The sequence below is a fragment of the Humulus lupulus genome, chromosome 5 (assembly GCF_963169125.1).
Source record: "Humulus lupulus chromosome 5, drHumLupu1.1, whole genome shotgun sequence".
NCBI classification, from domain to species: Eukaryota; Viridiplantae; Streptophyta; class Magnoliopsida; order Rosales; family Cannabaceae; genus Humulus; species Humulus lupulus.
Window position 1 is genome coordinate 198,286,872 of NC_084797.1, and position 11,304 is coordinate 198,298,175.

The following is an 11,304-nucleotide window of genomic DNA, read 5'->3' on the forward strand; positions in this document are numbered from 1 at the left end:
GAATGGAAAACAAAAGCCCATACGTGCATATCAGAGAATTTGAGGTGGTAGTAGTCACATTCTATAACCGAGCCGAAAATGTCGATTCTGTGCCACTAAAGTTCGTCCCTTTCTCCTTGAAGGACAAAGCCAAAAGCTGGTTATACTCTTTGAGACCAAGGTCTATTGGAACATGGGAGGAAATGACCAAATCCTTCTTTTTGAAACACTTCCCTAGCCATAAGACCAACAGTCTAAAACGAAAGATTTCCACATTTTCCCAAAAGGACAATGAAACGTTCTATCAAGTATGGGAAAGATTCAAAGATCTATTAAATCAGTGCCTGCACCATGGCTATGAGAACAGGCGTTTGGTCAGTTACTTCTATGAAGGCCTCACGAGTCGTGAGCGCCAATTTGTAGAAATGCTATGCAATGGTGAATTCCTAGAAAAAGAGCCAGACGATGCTCTTGAATATCTCGAAGAAACCACGAAAAAGTCTCACACCTGGACTGGTCCAAGTGCTACTGATAGCACCAACCGGCACAAACCATCTGGGATCTATCAACTTCAAGAAGAGGATAGTGTTAAGGCCCAACTCGAAGCTTTGAAAAAGCAATTTGAGGTCTTAATGACGAAAAATGGCCAAAAACCACACATGATCGCTCAAGCGGAACTGCAAGAACCTTGCTTTGTTTGTGGAGGGACAGAGCAGTTAGCTAAGGACTGCTTAGCTTTGAATGAAATGAGGGGGGTTTATGAGGAGCAATGCAATGCCTTAGGGGCATATAACAAGCCATTCTCTCATATGTACAACCCTGGTTGGAGAAATCACCCAAATTTCAGTTGGAGAGATTCTAACCATGCTCAATCGTCTGGAGGCCAATGGAGAAATGAGCAACAAGTTCAACCATCAAAGGCGTATTCTGCACCTTAATACAATGCTCATCCACAACGAAATTCTCTCGAGAATACTCTTCATGCATTCATAGAGGAACAATCCAAACTGAATCACCAAATGATGGAAGAAATCAAGGAAATGAAATGTCAATTCTCAAAATTGACTGAATCCTTGGCCATTTCGGAAAAGGCAAACTTCCTTCCCAACAGAAATTCAATGTGCAAGGCCAACACATGGCCCAATTTTCAAATTCTAATTATCAAAATGTCAAGGAAGTAAATGCCATCACGACTAGAGGTGGTAAGACTTTGCAAGACCCACCCATAAAATCCAACTCTCCCAGTACTCCGAAAGTTATTCCCGAAAATCCACCCTCAATGCCTCTCCAAAAGTACCATTTCCCCAAGCTTTAAAACCTGTTAGGAAACTTCCTGATAACCGAGCTAAAATCCTTGAGCACTTGACACAAGTGAAGATTAATCTTCCTTTGCTTCACATCATAAAAAAAGTGCCCGCTTATGCCAAAATCATCAAGGATTTATGCACTGCAAAAAGGAAGCACCATGTCAAGAAGACTTCTTTCTTGACTGAGCAAGTGAGTGCAGTGATTGAACAAAAGACACCGCCGAAATACAAAGATCCCGGTTGTCCCACCATTTCTTGCCAAATTGGAACCCATGAAGTCAGCCAAGCCTTACTTAATCTTGGTGCGAGTGTAAATCTCATGCCTTACTCCGTATACTCACAACTTGGTCTTGGAGAAATGAAGCCAACATCTATTCTGTTATAGCTTGCTGACCATTCCACAAGCCTAGGGGTATTGTTGAGGACGTGTTAGTTCAGATTGAAAAATTCTATTACCCCATGGATTTTCTTATTCTTGATACCCAATGTGTGGTAAACATGGAGTCTAAAATTCCTATTATCCTTGAAATACCATTCCTTGCTACAGTAAATGCTTTGATCAATTGTCGGAACGGTCTAATGAAGATATTTTTTGGAAACATGACTCTTGAAGTCAATATCTTCCACATCGGGAAACAACCTCGAGAAGATGATGAATGCTATCAAACATTCATGATTGACTATTTAATTCCCGAGGAGGTTCAATTGTGAAGCAACTTTGATAATCTTGATGAACTCCTCCTTCTGTCTGACAACGAAAGTCCCAGTTCTATTGAGTCTACTCTTACAATATCAGATCGCATAGACTCATGCAATAGAAGGACTCAGTTTTGGCAAGCTCGCTTTGAAGAGCTACCTCAAAAGAGGGCACAGTCAAAAACTTCAGCTGAAGAGGTTCCATTGTTCAATTGACCCAACTTCCTGAGGGTTTGAAACATGCCTTCTTGGGAGACGGTGAAACCTTTTCAGTTATCATCTCGTCCAACCTTCAAAATTCTCAAGAATTGCAGTTACTCGAGCTACTGCGAACGCATAAATCTGCAATAAGTTGGACGCTTGCTGATATCAAAGGTATTAGCCCTTTAATTTTCTCCCATCGAATCAATATGGAGGACGAGGCTATCCCTCGAAGAGACCCTAAAAGGCGACTGAACCCCACAATGAAAGAAGTTGTTAAAAATGAAGTTTTGAAATTGCTAGACGCTGGTATTATTTACCCAGTAGCTGATAGCAAATGGGTCAGTCCTACTCAAGTCGTACCCTAAAAATCTGGTGTCACCGTTATCCAAAACGAAAAAGGGGTCCTTGTCCCCACAAAAACGGTGACAGGGTGGCGCATGTGCATTGATTATAGAAAATTAAATGCCGCCTCCCGCAAAGATCATTTTCCACTCCCATTCATTAATCAAATCCTTGAATGTGTAGTTGGTCATCCTTTCTATTGCTTTCTTGATGGCTATTCTGGCTATTATCAAATTGAGATTGCATTAGAGGATCAAGATAAGACCACTTTCACTTGTCCCTTTGGCACTTTTGCTTTTCGGCGTATGCCATTTGGCTTGTGTAACGCACCAGCTACTTTCCAAAGATGCATGATGAGCATCTTTAGTGACATGATTGAAAAATCAATGGAAGTATTCATGGATGACCTAACATTTTTTGGAAACTCCTTTGAGAAACTTCTTCATCTTGAAGCTATTTTAAAACGATGCATTGAGAAAGGACTTGTACTCAATTGGGAGAAATGGCACTTCATGGTATTTTCTGGCATAGTCTTAGGCCACATTGTTTCTGAAAGAGGAATTGAGGTTGATCAATCCAAAGTCGACCTATCTCTAACCTGCCTACTCCTAAGACTGTCAAAGACATTAGGTCCTTCCTTGGTCATGCTGGTTTTTATAGGAGGTTCATACAAAATTTTTCAATGATTGCTCGTCCGCTAAGGAACCTCCTAGCCAAAGATGTCACTTTTGAATGGACACCTAAGTGTGAGGAATCATTCCGAACGCTTGTCAATTCACTCACTTCCGCTCCCATCATTCAGTCACCCGATTGGAGCCTTCCTTTCAAGATCATGTGTGACGCAAAAAACTTTGCTGTGGGAGCTGTGCTAGGACAACAAAGGGAGGGAAAACCCTTTATTGTCTATTATGCAAGCCAAACTCTCAATAGTTCTCAAATGAACTATTCCACTACTGAAAAAGAGTTGCTTGCCGTTGTCTTTGCTCTTGACAAATTCTGCTCTTATTTGATTGGATCACCTATTACGATCTTCACAGATCACTCCGCCCTTAAGTATCTCCTTTCCAAAAAGGATGCTAAGGCGCGATAAATACGGTGGATCCTTCTCTTGCAAGAATTTGATATAACAATCAAAGACAAGAAATGTGTTGAAAATGTCATCGCGGACCACTTGTCCTAACTTGAATTCAGCAATCCCGCTGATGGTCCACCTATTCATGATGATTTCCCCGATGAACAATTGCTTGCTCACATTGTAAACTACTTAGTAACAGGTGAACTCCCATCTGAATGGAGTTCATAGGACAAATGCAATTTCTGGTCGAGGTGCGCAATTTCTTTTGGGATGACCCATACTTATTCAAGTATTGCCCCGACCAAATCATGCGAAGATGCATCCACGATGATGAGGTGTCTAGTGTGCTGAATTTTTGCCACAATGATGCTTGTGGTGGCCACTTCTCTGTGAAGAAAACCGCTGCAAAAATCTTACAATGCGGCCTTTACTGGCCCACTTTGTTCAAAGACACCAATGATTTCTATCTTTCTTGTATAAGGTGTCAAAAGTTAGGTTCCTTATCCCGTCAGCACATGATGCCCTTAAACCCAATTCTTGTTATTGAAATATTTGATTGTTGGGGGTAGACTTTATGGGGCCCTTTCCACCTTCTTTTGGCTACCTTTACATTCTTCTCGCTGTGGATTATGTTTCCAAATGGGTCGAGGCTGTGACATGTCGAACCAATGATAATGCTACAGTTGTCAAATTTTTGAAAGAAAATGTGTTATCAAGGTTCGGTACTCCTCGCGCTATCATCAGTGATCAAGGCACTCATTTTTGCAATCGATCCTTTGAGGCTCTTATGTGCAAGTATGGTGTACTTCATAAAGTTTCAAATGCCTATCATCCACAAACTAATGGTCAAGCTGAGTTAGCCAATAGGGAGATTCAACACATTCTGGAAAAGACGGTAAATCCCGACCTCAAAGATTGGTCTACACGTCTTCTAGACGCTCTTTGGGCATACCGCACTGCTTTCAAATCCCCTCTTGGGATGTCTCCCTATCAGCTTGTCTTTGGAAAAGCTTGTCATTTACCTATCAAGCTCGAGCATAAAGTGTATTGGGCTATCAAAGCCCTAAACTTTCATCTGAATGCCGCAGGTATCAATCGCAAACTCTTATTGTTCGAAATTGAGGAGTTGAGAAATGATGCATATGAAAATTCTGGGATTTATAAAGCGAAATTGAAAATTGCTCACGATAAACAAATCCTGCAAAAGAACTTTGAGCCAAATCAGAAAGTGCATCTGTATGATTCTCGCTTGCACTTGCACCTCGGTAAACTGCGATCGCGATGGACTGGTCCATTTATTGTGAAGTAAGCATTTCCCAACAGTTCTGTTGAAGTCAAGGACCCAACCGATGAGAGAATTTTTTGATTCAATGGCCAAAGACTAAAGAATTATATTGAGAGTGTGAGTCATGTTGAAGAGGTCCTTCTTAAGGACCCAATTTATACACTCTGAAGTTCTAAATGGTTTGTTGTTCTTTTTATTTTTTATTTTTCTGTCTTTCTTTTATTTTTGGTATGTTTTTTTTCGTTTTTGTATTTTTTTTTGGGGTATTGTTACCATGCTATTTTTGCTCTCGTCTCATGGAGATGGTCATCATCCAGGTGTTCTATTTCCTTACATTTTTCATTGATTATTCATTTTGACATTGAAGACACTGTATGATTTTTGGTTGGGGGTGGTGAGCATGCATTAGCTTTCATTTGAAAAATCTTATTGTTGTGTCATTAGCATTCATTTGGAAAACATTATTGTCTTGTTGAATTTTTAAGTCAAATTTTCTCAAAATTATCCAAGCAGAAGTATAACTTGTTGGTTTGAGTCAGTTCTTACTATGTTTAGCTATTAAGAAGTGATTTTTAGATTTCTTTTGTGCACTTTCCAAACATGTGATAAATTGGTTGTTAACACAAATAGTTGAGAGAAATTTCAAGTTTAAAGTTTTTCATTTCTTGGTGAGTTGTGAGAGTTGAGAAAACAACTTTTTGAACTTTTATTGATCATTTGAGTTGGTGAAGTCACATCTTTGGAATTTAAAACATGACATTTACTAGAGGGATGTTTCTCATATAAGAATGAGTCTTTGTAATAAAGTTTAAATTTGTGTTCCATTTAGTGTATTTTATTTGTATTCTCCTTTTTATTTTTGTGTTGTCTCTAGTGTTGACCCTGATTTTGGTCAACGACACGGAGTCTAGAAAACGACAGAAAAGTAATATAGAGCTTGAGAAAACGATCTAATGGAAAAATAAAGAACACAGAGAATTATAGTGGTTTGGCCCCAGTAATTAGTAATAACCTACGTCCACTTGACACTATTATTAGTATTGAGCTTCAAAGGTGTGATCAAAGAACTAGGGTTCCTGAGTTTCACAGACCTTAGAAGAAGAAAACAATACAACGATGGATAATAGTAATATAATTTCGAAAGAAAAAGATCGACCCCTTCCTTGAGCTATTTCTTGTGTATTTATAGGCTCAAGAAAGGTTACATGAATTAGGAAATAATATCTATCCGTAATAAACGGATCTATAGGTCATAATGAAGAGATATTCTCGGATATCATCACAACTGTACATATCTTTACATAAATGAACGGAGTATACGACCAGTCTGGTCGTATATAAAACTTGATATTTTCATGTGGAAATAATGTTGGTCGATAGGCGAGCAATATCTCTGCCACGTGTCGAAAATCCTTGCCACGTCATCAACAGCTATTTTTTGGATAAACATTTTCCCCCAAGCTTATTTATTGTGACCAACAATAAGTAAACTTAGAAAACTAACTTTTCGTATGCCCCACGAAATCTGTCAGAGCCTCTCGTGCGTTCTTGAAAACTGTGACCTAATCACGTCCAATCATGCCTTTTCAGTTTTCAAGTAACCTTTCTGATGGCTGTTACACTCCCCCATGCCTTGAAAAAGGTAAATAATGATTACCCTTTTTCAACACATCTTAGCTTCTATAAATAATCCTCACATTTTTCTTTTAACTCTTTACACGCCATCTCTTTGCCAAGAACTCTCAAGAACTCCATTTCAGAGCCCGAAACTTCAAAGGTCTTCAGTCGTTTTGCTAAGGGTCCTTCGCTTGCAAACCCAAAGTTATTCCTTTTCAGAATCTCCAATCTTTATCCAGGTAAATTTCTTCGACGTTTAAACCCTTTGAGATGCCATGCATAGTGTTTTTGTGTTCTGAAACTTTTTGTGTTCTTGGGTAGAAATTTGTGAGGATTTTGTATATACTGTTTGATTCTTGATAGGGTAGTGTAGTTTTGCTCTGTAGAAGTTATGAATCAGTTTGATAGTTAGGATCATGGGTTTAGGGCGTAAAATCGAAGTAAAAATTCGATTTTTAGGCTAGCTGAAAAACTGGGTTTTTCTTCCAGAAAAACTTTTTACTTTCACTTTTTGATCCGTTTTTCAAACTGTTCGCATAAAACTTAGTGTTTCGGTTAGAATGCTGCTGGTCGTAGACGCGAGCAACATTATTCCAACTTTCAACATAAGCTCCCAGGCTGTGCGTCTTATCTCCTCCTTTGTCTGTTTGCAGTTTACATGCAAGTCCCGTGGGGAGGAGAAAGACCCATCGACGATGATCTGCTAGCTCAACTGCTCAAGGATGAAGAACAACCCTCATCATTGATACCTGAAATTCCCTTTTCTCATACTAATCCAAACACTTCCCCAGTCTTGACCCAAAATATGGCTCGCACCAAAACCAAGGCCCAGAAAAGGAAAACCTCCGACCCTTCTCATTAGCCTGCTGCTTTGGATGATGTTCCCTCGACCAGTGGTCGAGATGAAAATGCTCCCGACCCAAACATCCAAAGACATGCCCGCCCTAGACATGCCATTCAGCCAGATGTTTAGTGGTATGTAGTCTCTGAAAGTAGGGTGACGATTAGAATGATCGCCAACTACTTAAGGAAATACGGTCTCCCAGGGGTGACCCTAGTTAAACCCAACCCAGACCAAAGGGTAATTATGCCTGGAGGCCCCTTCAGCGCCTGGTCATGGTTTCATATCGAGGCAGGGGCTACCTTGCCTCTTCACTCATTTTTTCAGGGGGTGGCCAACTATTTTGGAGTTGCCCCCTTTCAAATAACCCCAAACGGATATAGGATGCTTGTTGCACTCTATATCTTGTACAATAAAAAGAAATGGCTCGTGCCATCGCCTCATGAGGTCAACTACCTATTCGACCTAAAATCTAATCTCAACCAAGAAGGCATGAGGTTCTTCCACTTCTGTCATCAGGAAACCGGGCAAACCTTCTTGACTGACATAACCCACATCTCAAACGTGGGGAGGTACTACCAAGAGTACTTCCTCACGACTGACATGGTCGCGGACAACCTGGCTTTCGCACGAGGAGGTAAAACTTTCATACCATTGGCTGACTTCTTCACTTAGTGTTTTCCTCCACAATGTCTTAAACTGTTGATGTCTTCCAGGCCCGTGGCTGCGACCAAACCCAACTTCGGACATGGAGTTGAGATCGGCGCTCTTAGCCAGCATGACTAATGCTAAAAAGAGTGTCAAGAATCTGGTTACAGAGGCTAACCTTAGGTTGGTCGGCCTCTGGGCCCCTCAACCAGACACGAGGAGGCCCTCATCAGGGAGTGCCTGCACCAAGGAGGATCCCGAGCAGCAACCTCTAATGTCACCTCCATGGAGGAGACCGACTAGGGTCACGATCAGGGAACCTGCTGGCACTTCTCCAATAGAGAGGCCCTCAGCCCCCTTGGGGAAAGGAAAGAAGAAGGCCACCGAGCCTGTCGACCTCTCTAACGATTCATCGGATGAAAATGGTATAGTTATTTTGCTTTTAGAAAATTTTCCAATTCCCTGTCATCTTTTTGACAGGGACGACAATTTTAAATATGCTCCAAATTTAGGGCCAAACTTCTTCATGTCAAAGAATGAGTATAAGACTATTGGAGTCTGTAGTGTAGCGACCAGTAATAATAGCTCGGGTATTTGACTTTGCAATCCTTTTTTAATTCTTTTTCTGATGTAATGTACTTAGTCATTCATGCTATCTCACTGTTCAAATTTGTTCTTTCTTTTCAGACATGGACTCCGCCAATGTATTCGACCTCTACAGCGCTCCAGAGGCTGCCGCGGCTCCTCCAAGCAAGAAGAAAACCAGTAAGAGACATCCTGGGGAGAGCAGCAAATCTCCTAATGCGAAGAAGGCCCAAAACATAGGCCCTTCGGAGGATAGACCCTCTGCCACCACGACTCCACCTTCTCCCCGCGAGCAGCGGACTCCATCTGCTGCGGCCGGGTTGACTCCTTCTCCCACGGCCCCGTCTGACCAACCTCAGCAGGTTGATCCTACTTTAACCGGGAACTTGATGGTTGGTCGCGCCTTCAAGCTGATCAAGGATAGGTTACACCAAGATTGCGAAGCACAATTGCTGTTGAGAGGCAATGGCTGCTACAAAGTCGATGGAGGTTGACCCAATCTTGAACCGTGCCTTGAACGAGTTCACCAGTGTAAGCCATCTTATTTTGTGGAAACAGGTCTTCTTTAGTTTACCGTTTGTCTAACTTTTGTTATGACTGCAGGCCATGCTAACCCTTACTGCCGACCGCATCCGCCTGGGTACTGTCACCGAGCAGGCCAGGACTTCGGAGCAACGGCACGAGGATGAACTCAAAGCTGTTGAGGCCAGACATGCTAATCAGCTGGTGGCGGTGGCTGAGGAAAAGGCCCAACTGGCTAAGGAGTTGGAGGAGAAGCTGAAGTCTTTGGAGAAAGCCCGCGAGCAGAGGGACCAATACAAGGAGTCCAACCATTTTAACTTCAAAGCGGCTAAACAGCTCAAGTTAGACTTGTTCGTGAGCAAGCAGGAGACCACAACTCTGGAGGGTCGGGTTGAGGAGTTGGAGAAGACCAACGCCGAAAACTTGGAAAGGTACAAGAATGCCACCCTGAGGTGCTTCTATGATTTCTGGAAGCACAATTAGGGTGCCAACTTCGACTATCTTTCCGAGAGTGCGAGGGATGCCGAGCTTGCTCGCTGCGCTGCCCAGCTGGCTGAAGAAGAAAGATCAAGGGTCCCTGCCTCCCCCGAAATCTCACTGGTCGCTGGGATGGACGGTGCAGATAACGAAGCTGCGGGTGCTATTGACCAGAATCTTCCCTAGGATCCTCCAGCTCCTTAGTTTTTTCTCTTTATGTTATTTTTTTCTTTTTTAACTACACGACCTACGGGTTGTGATGTAAAAACAATATAATTTTTTGGTTTGCTGCATGGGCAGCTTTTACTTTTATTTGAACAATTACATCCAAGCAGTTACTGCTTGCGGTGTAAAAGGGATTCGCTTTGATATTATAATATACTTGCATATTATCATAACATCTAATTGTTCGCATGATCGAACTTAGCATAGCACTTTGGTTTGATTTAACAAAATATCAAAATTTTGAAAAATACTCTAAGTGCACTAGCATGCTTTCACTTATTTTGCTCATGTGTTTACATACATTTTAACGATATGCTTTGCTTACTTGTGCCTGGTATGCCCCCCAAGTGATCGGGGAGCTTTAGGTCCTTGGTCACTTTCCTTGACTAGAACCTGATCGAACGTTACTGCTCGTAGCAATATGATTAGAATTATAATACAGCAAAACAACACACATAATGAGCAAATACTTGTAATAAATACAATAGTTGGCAAGAAATGACTGGCTGAGCACAGTCCCTTTTATTCTCGTAGTAAATGGACTAAACATGTCTTTACGAGTGATCAATAAGATCTTACACGAAACTTGTAAAAAGTAAAATTTATACAAGCCAATTCTTTAAGAAGAATTGTTCATTGATAATACTTGCGCAGGTGTTCTCCATTCCAATATCGAGGAACGAGATCTCTGTTTAAGCGTGCATGTTTATATGTGCCTGGGTGAAGGACTTCATCAATCTGGTAAGGCCCTTCCCAATTTGGCCAGAGTACTCCAACAGCCTGGTCGTGGGTGTTAAGGAAAACTCTTCGGAGCACAAGGTCTCCAACATTGAATTTTCTTTCTCGCACTTTAGAGTTGAAATACCGAACGACCTTATGCTGGTATGCAGCTACTCGGAGCTGGGCTTGTTCACGCCTTTCATCAATCGAGTCCAAGGATTCCATCAGTAGCTGGCTGTTAGAGTCCTGGTCCTATGTTAATCTACGGTGCAAGGGTGGATCCAACTCAACAGGCAACATGGATTCATACCCGTATGCTAAGGAAAATGGGGTATGACCTGTTGCTGTTCGGTGGGACGTCCTGTACGACCAAAGGACTTCAGGCAACTGTTCTGGCCATGCTCCCTTAGCCTTTTCAAGTCTTTTCTTCAAAGTATCCTTCAACATTTTGTTAACTGCTTCGACTTGCCCATTCGCCTGGGGTGAGCGACTGAAGAAAAGCTTTTGATAATATCGTGACGTTTGCAGAAGTTCGTGAATAGATCACTGTCGAACTAGGAGCCGTTATCTGAGACTATCTTCCTTTGCAGTCCATAGCGACATACGATGTTTTTGACTACGAAGTCAAGCACTTTCTTTGTCGTTATGGTCGCGAGTGGCTCAGCTTCGGGCCATTTGGTGAAGTAGTCGACGGCAACCCCCGCATAATTTACACCACCTTTTCCTGTAGGCAAAGATCCGATTAGATCTATCCCCCAAACTGCGAAGGCCCACAGACTCT

The 11,304-nt window shown here is 41.9% G+C and overlaps 1 non-coding gene across 1 annotated transcript; it reads right to left on the reverse strand.

Moving 5' to 3' along the window:
- Window positions 1-230: 230 nt before the first annotated feature.
- Window positions 231-337, reverse strand: LOC133781094 (small nucleolar RNA R71). The gene has a single exon (XR_009869890.1). It is a non-coding gene; the product is annotated as a small nucleolar RNA R71 (small nucleolar RNA).
- Between the last annotated feature and the right edge of the window lie 10,967 nt (window positions 338-11,304).